The sequence below is a fragment of the Molothrus ater genome, chromosome 1 (genome assembly GCF_012460135.2).
Source record: "Molothrus ater isolate BHLD 08-10-18 breed brown headed cowbird chromosome 1, BPBGC_Mater_1.1, whole genome shotgun sequence".
NCBI lineage: Eukaryota > Metazoa > Chordata > Aves > Passeriformes > Icteridae > Molothrus > Molothrus ater.
The window spans coordinates 33,315,177-33,329,049 of NC_050478.2; positions in this window are offsets into that span (position 1 = coordinate 33,315,177).

Below are 13,873 nucleotides of genomic sequence, written 5' to 3' on the forward strand. Positions count from 1 at the left end.
AGCTTTCTGCACTTGCTAGTATACCTAGGCAACATCATTAGATCATGTTGATAGAATTTATTCATTGCAATCTATTATGCAAAACACAGAAATGTTTGGGTCAAATGGATATAAAGGGGTTTGGAATCATCAGAAACATATTCTCTCGTCAGTACTATTTACAGAACAGATAACTACTTAAAAATCCCAAGATCTCACTTTCAAAATTAATTGCAATTTTTTTTTTTCTATATCACCAAGCTTCCAGAAGCCCTTTTTAGTTCCATACATCTCAGGTTTTAAGGACTTTGGAAATAAAATCTCAAACCTCAGCTGTGCTCTCATTTTATTAGAGTGATATAGTGATAATCTCACAAGGATCCTAATAAGTACATGAGGAAGAAAGAATCATCTAAATGGGAGATGTGAAAGTGTTCTAGCCCAGTGCTATTACATAGGTCTTTTACTTTTTTTCTGCCTGTTCCATAATAGGATATTTGCAAATTCTTCTCTCAGCAGGTTTTGAACATGAACTTGCATTATTGTTCTTACAAAATAATAAACAGCTTTGGGCTATAAAATCTCTCAAATTGTTTTCCACAGAAGGGATTTGCATGCTGACTCATTCCTACTATATTTATCACCTATCGCCAAACCACTCCAACTGCAGGATTTCTAATAAAGCTATGGAAATTACATGCATTGCAATGGGACATGAATACATTTACATTTGTAGTATTTTACCATTTCAAAATTTATGGCAGATTACCTTGTTTGTGCATGTCTGGACTTTAATGGTTATTTTTTATAGCAGAAAATAGTAGTTTATGGTGGTATTCCCACTAGAAGGTTTTTATGAATCTACCATATGGAGTATTACATAAAACTAAACTTGTATCAGCAGTGGTTTTATGTAAAGTAAGACAGTGAACATTGTCAAGAATTAGTGATTACAGAAAATGTCTGAAAACTTGAAATTTTATGAATGTGGGGTGGTTTGGTTTTTTGTTGTTTTCTTTCTTTCTTTCTTTCTTTCTTTCTTTCTTTCTTTCTTTCTTTCTTTCTTTCTTTCTTTCTTTCTTTCTTTCTTTCTTTCTTTCTTCCTAATATATTTTAAAATATATTTAAAATTATTACTATATTATTATTTTTAATAAATTATTATAATTCTATTTTTAAAATATTAATATTAATTAACAGTCCTATTAATAACAGTCCAAATCCCTGCTTCTTCATGCAGAGGAAATTTTAATTGTCTGCAGCAAATCCTGGGCAACTCAAAGCAACCAATATATACTGTTGCTGACCATCTCTCCCTGCTACCTCCCCTTAAGGTGCCCTTCATGTAGTTAGGCACATGAGGTATGTGGTAATTTATGCAGGAGACTACAGAAATCCATAAAGTCATCCCATTTTTCCAAACATCTCTGTCAGTTCATGTATTTCAACCACAGCTACTTTCTTCAGTGTTGATGGTAGAAAACAGTTTTTTTCCTGTTTCTTCCAACTAAAGGAGGAAAAACTTCTGCTAGCAAAGCTCCAGGAAAAGTATCACAATTCCATAGGAGCACACAGAGATTAGCAAGGCTATTCTCATGGAAATATGTGTTTGCATAAGTATTGACATCAGGAGATGCTACACAGCTTTGTCAAAGAGGACCTCATGGATTTGGGAGCCATTTGGCCAGGAAGAAGAAATGTACCATGAAAAGTAAGCAGCCAGTCACACCGAGAGAGCAGCAGATGGTGCATCCGTGAAGCAATTGTCACTGCCAGGAGCCTGGCATGTTCTGCAGGCTGGAATGTATCTGCCTCATTAATGGAGCAAGCACTTGGGCAGGGAATGTCTATGGAAATCCATATATGGCTGGAAGTACAAGCTGTGAGGTTTGTATCTGAGATGTAAAGAAAGAGAATGGGAAGGAGAGACAGCTGTAGGTATCCAATCCTGCTTCTTTTACTGGTCCCAGTCCTGGCAGAAACTCCTGGGCAGCACAAAGCAGGTTTTGATTCCAAGGCACAGTGCATTAGAGATGGTGACCCAGGTAACCATTGCTTTTCTACACTTTCCCAATTCCTGTATGGCAACTTCCTCACTACATCAAATTTGTTTAGGAATGAGAGCATAAGGCCAACTTTGCTCATTTTGGGGACATAAAGGCAACTGTGCATTTTCTAGCAGCAAAAAAGGGCTAAATCTTAAAGGATGGTCCAGCCCTTAGGACTTGATAACAGTATCTGTAGAATAGCACTAAAACCATATGTGTGTGCTGTATATCTTTAGGGTAATCTGTGTGATCTGTAAAAAATTTTCTATTCTTCATCATTTTCCTGCAGAAATCCTTCTTGCTTGAGACCATCTTGAAATTAGAGAGGCTGATACATATCTATCGACATATCCTGGGTAGGTGTCAAGGCTATATCTGGAACATTTCAAGGTCACATTGGGCCATTTTATAATCTTATCTGACATTCTTAAAAGCCTGGTGCCTTTGTGGCTCAGAAATTTTGCTGTTCATGCCCATGGAAAGGATGTTGCATGAAAGAATTCACTCAGTCCTTTGCTCTAGGAGAAATCCTCAACTGTGTTATGGGCTCAGGGACCCAGGAGATTCTGCTACTATCCCTGCTCCCAGCAGCTAAGGAGCTGCCTCTTGGCCTCTCTACTGATTTGAATCACACCCTCTCTGCTTTTTCATTAGCTGATGTATCATAGTCTTACAGCTGTCTTCTCTCGATCTAAATTGCACACTAATACTGTACATTATTGATTAAATGAGTCCACAAATGTCTTTTTAATACTGTATGGGTTGATCAGTCTTCTCAGCTAATGTGCAGCACCTCCAGTGGGCTTTAAAATCTGGTGAAGCAGCTTTTAACCAGATCTTACTGGGAAAGAAAAAACTGCCTGGGACACTGTGCTCACACTCAGGCTGAAGTATTTGTTTTGGCAGTGGGGAATTAGTAATGATTTCACTTACTATGCTAAAAAGCTCCCTGTGTTCATAGAGTCTTATTTTGATAATCACAACTGCTGATCTCAGTCTTTGCAACTAAAGTAATTCACAGGAGACTGTTATTATACATGCCAGTGGCATGGCTGCACTATAACAGTTGAGCTAGTTGGGCAACTAATTTGGCTTTTTGTGTGACATTTTTGGAGGAAAGGTTTCAAAGTTTTCTTAGCCTTTTTTCAGCTTTTCAAAAATTTTATACACACAGGACTGTGATAACTACATTGCCCATGTTTGACATTTGATAGTAAAAATAGTAGTATTCTGTTTCAAGTGATTGCATTACATAAACAGCATTCAGGAATGATTCTAGTTTCTACCTTCACTAGTTAATTATTGTAATTTTCCTTTTCCTTCCATTTCTTGAATTTAAATTCCTCTTTATTACCCTTCACAATCCATTCTACAGGCAAGTATTACTCCTTTTATTACACAGTAGGAGAAGCATGTTTGTGGTTTTGGGTAGGTGTCATGTATATCTGGTTTCGTAGTATTATAGAAAATTGGGCTGAAAGAGCCTGGAGATACCACCTAAATCCACACCATTCTATTTTAAACAGGGAGACAAAAATGAGGTTTTCTATGCCCATATTTGCTGAAATACTAACTTTACCTCAGATCTGTGTGCTTAAGGCATTGCACAAATAAAACAGAGCTTTAATGCAATGGAGGAAGTCTTGTAGGGGTATTTGTGCTTTCTGTGTACACTTCTCATGAGGGGTTTTGCCATATGGGTGTAGTCAAAATCATCCCAAAATATTTACCCTCCTTTGTCATTATTCAGATGGACATCTGCATTACTACCAAAAAACCCCCAAACCTCTATGCAAATTGGTCAGTATGAGTACGTTTAGTCTGTACAAAGTTTTGAAAGGCAGACAAGTGGTTTCAATTCTTAAAAGGTAACTGTGCTGGGAAGTGGCAGCTGACCAGTGAACGGTGGCTGAGCCTCTTGGTGTCCTTCTTTGGGACACTGGACACAGCTTTGTGATGTTAAAAAAACAATAGAGAAATAAACAGTGAGAAAAAGAATCCTCAAAACAGAGCAGCAAATCCAGGTTAAATGCAAAGGTAGCAGCTAGACTGAAGAGATTGGAGAAGGCACAGCAGAGGAATAATAGTGAAAAGATGGTTGGCTCCTGACCTGACTCCTGGATGAGGGTCATCTCCAGAATCCATGCAAGTCTTAAAAAATGGAAAATTTTACTTACACCTCAGTAAAGTAGCTTCTCCCAGGGAATCAAACATTTAGCTCCTTGTCAGATCCTTTGAGCCATACATTAGCAATGAAAGAATGATATTACCACTATCGTCCTGATGATTCAGCAAGGAGCAAAACATGATAGCCTTTCTAACAAGGCTGTTATTCAGATATATCACTCAGCCTCCCCACTCCAACTGCTTAGTGGTTCAGAGTGTTAATGCTCTGCATATTGTGCTTAATAGAATTTTAAATTATTTTGATTAAAGTGTCAAGGGATGAGGATTTAAGATTGATCAAAACTACTTGCTTGTGCTGTGGCAGTTGTTAACCAGCCACTTTCAGAACATTATTGCACAGGCTTAAGTGATGTAACATTCAAACATGAGAAATATGAGGAAGTACTTCTCCTAAGTTCATACTGGGGAACAAGAGGGCAAAGAGTATACATATTTCAGAAACACTGACTGACTTGGGGTCCCAGTTCTTCATTAATGGAAGATGATAGGACCTTTACCACTGCCTTCAATTTAATGTAATTCAACCATGGATTCACAATAGCAAAAATCCAGTATGGAAAGCCTTCACTTCTTTGAGCAGACATTGTAAGCTTTAAAATATTTTTCTTCATTCAATAATGAAGAAAATAAACAGTGGAGGCTTGTCTGGCTCTGAGGTCAGGTTTCTGAAAGTAGAGTCAGTCAGAACAAAGTTCTTGCTTTGAAGCTCACCTAGTGGGGGGCAGAGAGCTTAAGTGATGATTGTTTAATTATGATGGCAAAGAAAGATTAGGATGTTCCCATCACATAGTAGGTTTCAGCTAAAACAAAGTATTTCAGCATGTGTATAACCAGTAGTATGCAAATAAATCCACTGAAGATAATGTAAGGAGAACATCTTGCAATTCTTAAATGTGTACATGTGCCTCGGACATCCTCTGAGTGGAACCTTAGAGTACAGGGTTCCCAAATCATTGTCTCAGCTCGTGTGTTTGTTAATATTTTGGCATGAATCAGAGTTCAGTGGCCTAGCTATGCCATGAAACCATCATCTATTGCAGTCCTCTTCAAGGTGATGCAGTGTTCTTCTCTGCTTATAAAATAAAGAATAACACCCTATCCAGCTCTGGCTTAGCATTTCACTAAAAGATAATTGCTCAAAAATCTCAGTAGACTTTGCACCCACATCTGTAAATGACCATATGGTGCTTTATGGAAGTCTATCCTGAGCCAGACGGGTTGGTATGCTCTAGCTGCCCCTGTCCCTTCAATAATGCAAAGCAGTCATAAACCCACCTTAAGTGGCTGCTTAAGTCAGGTTTACAGCAACTGAGTGACTGCCCTGCTGAAGCCACCTCTTGCACTACATGTAGGTTGTTCAGACAAGCACTTTATTGAAATGACAAGCTTGATGTGAAATAGTGTTGTCTTCTACCTGGTGAAACCTAAAGAATAATAACACGTGAAGCTGCTACTGATTAGAATTATTCTGATAGAAGCAAATGTTTTGATTGCTGTCCTGTTCAGCAATTAAGTGTGAATTATAATAACAGTTAAAGACCATTTACCTAAAATGGTTTAGTGGTGGAGTCAGCAGTGCTAGGCTAAAGGTGGGACTTGATCTTAAAGGTTTCTTCCTATATAAATAATTCTATGATTCTAGGATTCTGTGAAAATTGGATTAATTTAGCTCAAAGATAAGCAGACTATTTGCTGTTTGCAAAATCTCGGAGTAAATCTCAAAGTAAAATGAGAGAGATAGCTGATGCTATGAAAAGAGTTTAATAGTTTAAGCTAAAAAAATATAGAAGATCCAGAAGGTGAAAATAAAAATGTATGGTAAAAGTCCATCCTGACAGCTCTTGATTTGTGTGAGTGGGCACATCTGTGCTCTGTTGCACAACATAAAGAGAGCAGGAAAAGAGCATTCAAAGTACAGTTGTGTTCTCCTATAGTCCCTTTCACAGCAGTTGCTCAAAGCATTCTTTCAGACAAACAACAGATGCAAGTATTTTGTATCAATCCACAAAAAAATACCTACCTATTGTTGCATAATGCAAAATCTCTGCTTATGTACCCTCCCTCCAGCCATTAAACAGAGTCTGGTGGGCTGAAGGCATCTGATGCATGAGTTTCATCCTGTTTCCAGTGGGGACGTCCAGAACTGCAGCCATTTAACAGACAAATGAATATACAGAGCCATTAAAACACATTAAATACTCCTGCATGTGTTTAACTGCAAGTATATGACTAATCTTTTTGACTCCAGAGGCAGCAAGGCATACATCTTAAGCAGGTACTTAAGAATTTTGTTGAATGGAGCTCACAGAACATTAGTTCCTGTGCTGGAGTGTTTGCTGGTGTAATTGCCAAGGATTATGCTGCAGAGGGGCAGGAGAGCAGGGCTGCAGGCACAGGGTCCCTCCTTGTGCACCTCACTGCACTCACCACCTAGCAGTGTGTCCTCCAAGGACTGTTTGGACCATGTACAGGCACCTGTAGGACAGACCCTAGAGAAAATTTATGATGACTCCTGTCACTTGTCAAAGTTGACCTTACACTGGCAATGAGAAAAGCTTGTCGAAATGGAAATAAGGGAGAAAAAAAAAAAGAATTCAGATTTGGGGGACTCTGGAGGTAGAAGCAACACTGAAGTTATTGGGCTGTACTTCACAGCTAGGAGCAGCTTCCACCCCTGTACAAAAGTCAGGGTGCAGCAAGCACCAGGTCAGGGCAAAGCTGGCACTGCCAGATCAATACACACCTTGTGGCTGCTTCTATTGAATGAACTCAAAGAATTTGTAAAACAGAGCAGATCTGCAAGAATTGGGTTGAGTCAATGAAGGCATTGCCCATCGTTCATGGTCCTTGCATCCTGGCCTAACCAGGGAGCTAATGATGCAAAGGCAGAGCAAAGTTAGTTTTCTGGAGAAAAGTTACGCCATAATTTACAGAGTAACCTTTACTTAGTGAGGGAAAGGATTTTTCATAGATACAAAAAGCAAGGACTTGAATCTCATTGGGAAACTTTCCATTCCTTTTACCTCTGTCTCCATTTAAATGAAATAGGGAGGCCCATTTGCAGCCAACAAAATTAGCTAAAAGCTACTCACATAAAGACAGAGATTTCATTGAAATCAAATCCATATATTATCTCACAGGAACAGTTGTCCAGAGTTAATTTCCAGGTTAATAGGCTATTATTGCCATTTTCAAATAAAGCAATTAAAAGTAATATTCTTATATTACTGATAAGGAGGATCACACTCCATTGGATTGTCAGCTTATTTTGTTCAATGTTCTTCATCAAAAAGTATCTAGTAGAAATTACTCTAGGCCAAAATGGAACAAGACTGCCTAGAGGAAAAAAATAACTCTCTGAAGTAAAAGGAAGATTTTTTTAAAATTAAATTTCGAAGCAATGAACTCTATTCCTTAACTTGTGAGATGTGTAGAAAGTATTTTCTGTATAAATGTTCTTTCATCAGTTTTTCTGAATTGAAAAGCAGAGGTAAAACAAGATGATAATTATATATCAGATATGTTTTCCTGTGGATGTTGAATGCTTTCCATGGATCATGTGTAATATGGTAACCATAATCTCTTCCACAAAAGCGTTTTGTGCAAACTCCCAGAATATTCCCAGTTCTTTTCTGTGAGAAGATCTGTACCATATAGGCAAAAATCTGCTCAAGGAGAAGAAATATAATTTCTCATAGGGAATTATCATACACGTGAATGAGAAAACATTACTTTTCCTTTCTAAATTGGCATGACTGTAGGTATGTCCTGGTCCAATTAGAAACTGTCTTTTTCAGATTATCATCATGTCAGCCTGCACTTGTGAAACCAATTTTGATGGATCTGGGGCAAATTTAGAATCAAAGGAGAGAGCTAACCTCAGAATTTAAAAGGAGACCTTCATTTTTCACAGAGTTCATTTTTTGTCTGTTTGAAGAAGACAAAGTGCTAAGCAAAGCCCCCATATTCATGCTGCTTTGGTGGATAAATTCCTGGGTATTTTGCAGTGGCAAAACTAACCCATTCAGCTATTTTGAGGGTTTTACTGTACTAGAGCAATGCAAAGTTTCTGACTTGACATTCTTTCTGTCTGATGAAGTCTCCAATTTTGCTATCTCTCTAGGATGACTGGTCTAGCATTAGAGCTTATAGTTGTCACTGTCCTGGAAAGGTTTTACTGAGCAGGGTGAGTTGATTTCTGCAGTTGGTCATCAGTCATGGGCCACGCAGGGAATCCTGACCTGGGAATGTGCCTCATGGTGATGAGAACCTGATGTTTCTGTGTCCTCATGGATCTACAGCACAAATTTGGAGTACAGCAAGAGGGAGTCAGTTCTTGACATTCCTCTTCACAGGCCTCCAGACAGCCTTTGGATTTATGGGACATATTGCTTCAACATCCCCCATGTCAGTAAACCTTTTCATCCCTGAGAAAACACCTGTGGTTTATGTTTAATCCTTAAGACCTGTGAAAGTTTTGACACGTGCCTTAATAATGCTTCACTTTGAAAGGTATAAAAAATGACCTTGCAGCGCAGCCTTCCCAGTCACTGGCATGTATTCACCAAGTGGGGCAACATAAATAAGAAAGTGGCAAAGGTCTCTCTTGATTTCAGTCATTCTAGGATATGACATTCTTGATAAAATGAATCCTCTGGGATCCAATTCAAAGACTCAGATGTGAAATGCACCTGTCTTTTGAGAATTCTGAGTCCAGCCCACGCCGAACCAAATTAATTGGAAAGCCAGACTAAGCACTGCTGATTTAAAGCACATGCTGTGTTGCTCAGTGGTTTGGGGGAGGGACACAAGAGAGGGAACTTCCTAGTCCCAGGGAAGTTGTGTTTGAAGGGCACAGGATACTTTGGGTTTGTGCTGTTCACAAGTAGTGACATTCCTTCGTCCCCAAACGCCAGCTCAAGGCCTGTGCTCTCCTCAGCTCTCACATCAAACTTGCTTTCACAGTGTAAATTGTAGGTTTGCCTTCAGAAAGGGCTTTGCCAGAGGGACAGGATGATGCTGAGAAGGACGTAAGCTGTCTTCTGCTCCACACAGAGCTTCAAGAGCATGTGAGAAACACAAAGTAATGCTTCTCACCGTCAGCAAGTGACACTTTGCCTTTCAGATTGAAGTTTTTAATTAAAATGAGAATTTCTGGACTGAATATTGGCAGCCACGGGACTGCTGAAATGTGACATCATTTATGACTCCAGCAGTAAGGAGTTCACTGTCCATGATCATAAAGCAGATTCCAGCCTTGATTTGATATCGATTTAACAGTCAGCATAAGTTTGCCCTTTAATATTAAACAAAATATGTCAGATCAAAGCATTAACAGTATTCTTCCTGGAGGTTTCTCCATGGATATTACCTCCAGCTCTTCCAAGCAGAGATGTCTGGCAGAGAGCAAGCTTCAGACCTCTGTCCTGTAACACCACTTTTCTGGAGCAATGTTCCTGCTATCCTCCACTGCCCCTGCACAGTGTCATTCCCTCACCACTCTTTTTCTCCCCAACACAGACTAAGGCCATTTCTGCTGCAAATCTTCTGTTACAGTAATTGCCAAAGACTGAAAAATCCAGTCTTCATTTCTTTCTGCAGACACTCTGCAGCTCTGTGCTCAGCCCTTCCTTCCCAGCCATCCCTGTTCTAATGGCTTCTGTCCATTCTTGCAAGTCTCATTTATTTTCTGGCTTCTTTTTGACATGAGTGATACAATATGTGACCTCTGTCATGTGTCCTGATTTGTCTGTCTCCTGCCCCCATGTTTCTGATATTCATTAAGACGATATTCACTTTTCCAGCTCTGCTTTGTCCCTTAGTGAGGTACACTCAGAGACTCACATCAATGTCTTTTTAAATTGAATTTTCTTATTGCCATATCTGAATTTAATCTCCAGTATATTCCTTCTTGGCTTTAGCTGTACTTCTTCTACCATCCTTTGTCCCTTTGTTTGAAAAAGGAACCAAAATAATGCAGTAATATTTGAGTTCTGAGACATCAGGAGGAACCTGGTCTATTTGGAAAAAAAAGTCAGTCCCATGAGAACTCCAGAATAACACTTTAAACAGCTGTCCTGACATCAAGTGACATCAGTTTTGACAACTTACTGCCATTGTGAGCTAAAATATCCTGATAGCAGTATGTAAGTTTTTCTCTCAATACCCCCTCCAAGCCAAAATCCTTACTTAGCATTAAAGATAGAGGCAACACTGATCTGACAGAGAGCCTGAATAGCCCTTCCTAGACTGTTCTCTGAGAGACTATTCTGGGAGGGGTGAGGAGGAAAGGGTCATTTCTTTTAATTGTAAGGATGTGGCAGTTGGGAAAATTTGTATTCATCCTGTATTGCGCAGCTGTTGGGATGGGAAGACTCATGGGATATGTGATACACTTTGAATGTTTTTTATTTTAGTTTTTCATTAAATATCAGGGCTGCTGAAAATACAAGATAATATTGTGATAGATCTATAATATAAATGGAAGTAAACAGATGAATTAGCAACCTGCTTGTGTACTTAAACGTATCTTGCCCTTGCATATGTCTATCCTTGCTAGCATTTCCTTCTGTTTACCACAGTGAACTGGGATTAATTTGATCAGACATTTTAAATCTGGGCTTAGTCAGTAATGCTGGCTTTCTGAACACAAAAAGTAGTTTTCTCTGAATCAACATGCTGAAGGCTTATGGATGATAGATGTGTAAACTCCATTTTGGTCCTCTGCTTATTCTCCTTATGAAGTCATAGGTGGAAGCAGCTGTTTTGTGATATTTTCCTGCCACTTATATAGCAGATCTTGGAAGTGAAGCTGAGGTTACATAAAAGCTCTGTGAAAATTGGATTGGTTTTTAGTGTTCATGGAGGAAATCATGGAAGTAGAAATCACACAATATGATCAGAGACAGACAGGAACTACTAATTTGTAAAATTATTTCTACATTGGTTCTCTTTCTGTTAAGACTAAAGAAAAATCCTTTGGTGATTGTAGCACAGGGGTTTCAACCCTAGAAGTCAGAGTGTTTGCTGCCTGTGGCTTAAGACCTTTGCCTCCTCGCCATTTTGGCAGCATTTTCTCATGCACTTGTTCATGACACTTGCTCATGTCCAGTCCACAGTCACTGCTGTCAAGCCTGGATGCCAAGAAAGGCAAAATTCATTCACACATTTCCACCGAGACAAAGTTTAAATCCAGTTAGATGAATCAGGTTTCTCATTTTAGACCCTGATGCTCTGAAGTGATACCTAACCCATATCCACTGCAAAAAATCAGGCATCATTTGATTGTTCCACATCAACTATGTATTCCCCAACTGGTGAAGAAGTTTAATTTTACCCTCTGATTACCCAAAAGTAATCTGCCCAAAAGCACTGATATTTCCATCTACTTGGACTGATGACAGCCCATGATTTACATGCAGCAATGTGGTTCTGAGGGGTCTCAGAACTATCTGAATATAAAGGTTTAATGATTGGATTATATATTCTCTCTCCATGATGGAAAATAAGACAACTGACTTGGCTTTCAGGCAGATTACATAAGCCCAAGTTAAGTGGTAGAATAAAAATGACTGATATTCCTTCTTGACTTAAATACAGCACTAAGTATTATGTCCTTGAATTCTGCGTAAAGCAATTTCCTCCTCTTTGGTAACAGCTAGGGGGCATTCCAGATGCAAATAGAGTCAGCTTTGCATTTTTAATATTTCTTATATACATAATTCACTGCCTCAGTTTAGAAATGTTATTGCTACCTCTTCTATGCATTTCAATTATTTTGCACCTCTGAACTTTCATATTAACTTTAATGTCAGCTCTTAAAGTGTATTTTGTACAGGCGAGCTTGTGCTCATGTCTCTTGAAATTCACAGATTGCACAAATGCTCATCCAGGCACAAATACACTGTACAGTTTAACCTGTGTCATTTCACTGGGGTGTGTGGGGGTTCACTAACTGCACACAGGGTTACACCAAAGCCCTGAAAATCAATCGGTAGAAATGGGAGCCAAGCAAGAGCAATCAGCACCAGAATATCACATTTGTGTGCATACATAACCCACAGGCATAATGAGGATTCCAGCTGATCAATAGGAAACAATGCTTTTTTTAAAGTAGCTTTCAAAATAATAGAAATTCTGGATGGAAGAATATGACCACAATGGAAGGAAATTTATCCCCTTGCTAATGTGAAATTAATTAATGCATTCCATAAAGCCAGAGACTGTGAGACTATTCTGAGCCAGATTTCCTTCATTGCATTTTTCAGAAGAGAGAGGCAGTTGTGGCCATCTCCTGTGACCACGAATGTTCCTGAGAAATTTTTTCACTCAGAGGAATGGAGGCAAAGATCCACAGCATTTGTTTGACTCTTCAAACATCTTCAGTTACTGGATGACATTGTCAAATGCTTGCAACCACAGATCTCGGGGAGGTGACTGGTAGATGGCTTTGTTAATCTCTGCTGATACTGTCTGTGGGGCATAGATTGGTCTCTTACTCACTCCATGCAGGAAATGGTGCTAGAAACATCCTCTCTATTGGTCCCACTCCTCTTGCAGCCCATCAGAGCAGCAAGGCAGGGATCCAGCTGTGCTCCTTCTTTTGAAGAAATACTTTTCTTGCCTGACAGTCTGAGATGGAGAGTGAATGGGGTCATCTCATCTTCTGCTCCACCCCATCCCTACCAGACCAATGTGATTGAACAGCATGGCAACATGTACCAAGTGTTTCCCTGGGAGCCTTTCTTAAGGGTGGCAAAACTGAAGCTGCACTGAATCAGTTACAGGGTTTTGAATGCTGACACCTGTACAGTCAGCATGACTGGTACTTCAATCATAAACTGTGCTTCCCATCTGAAAAAAGACTATAAACAAAAGATATGACCAAAATCTCTCTTGGTTTGACTCTACTGACTGTTTCTCAAAATGACTGAAAACCAAGCCTGCTGCCTCCTGCATTTCAATTGAAATAGATGCCCTGCCTCTAACTTCCCATCAATTTACAACAATGTAAGCCCAATGGTATGGTGGAAAATCCACCCCCAGTGTGCACAGATTTTGTGCACATTACAAGGCTGCTGTAGCTCTGCAAAGCCAATGCAGAGGCTATGCCAGGGCTGTCAGTCACAGGCATGCTGGCAAAAGCCTGAAAGAGTTTCCTGGCTGCAGATGAGTGCCATGTTCCAAAGATGATGGCTGCTCTTACTGAAAAGGAGCTGCCTCTGGGCTGAATGTGCCCTGGCAGTCATCAGCTTAGACTCCACTACTGGAACTTTTCCACTAAATAGATGGTGGGGTCAGTCTTCTGTTTGATTTCTCTCCTCTTGTCTCAAATAGTTACCGATGAAGAAATAGCGGGAAACAAAATGAGTTCAGGGTTTATGCTAATGTTACTGTGGCACTGTGAGTGAGGAAAAACTGCCTTGCAGACTGGACAGCCATGAGGAGCCAGATGATGAAAGATGATAATGAAAGATGATGATGAAATCAATGCTCTGGAAAGCTGGTCTAGCTGACACCAGAAGTTGGGACATAAATGAAAATGCATTGTGTGTCATCAGTGCACATGGCTCCCAGCAGTGCTCACTGCAGCTAATGGGGAACTGCAGCTGGAGACTGCAAACAGCTCAGGGTGCAGTGCGGATCCACCTGAGAAGCAG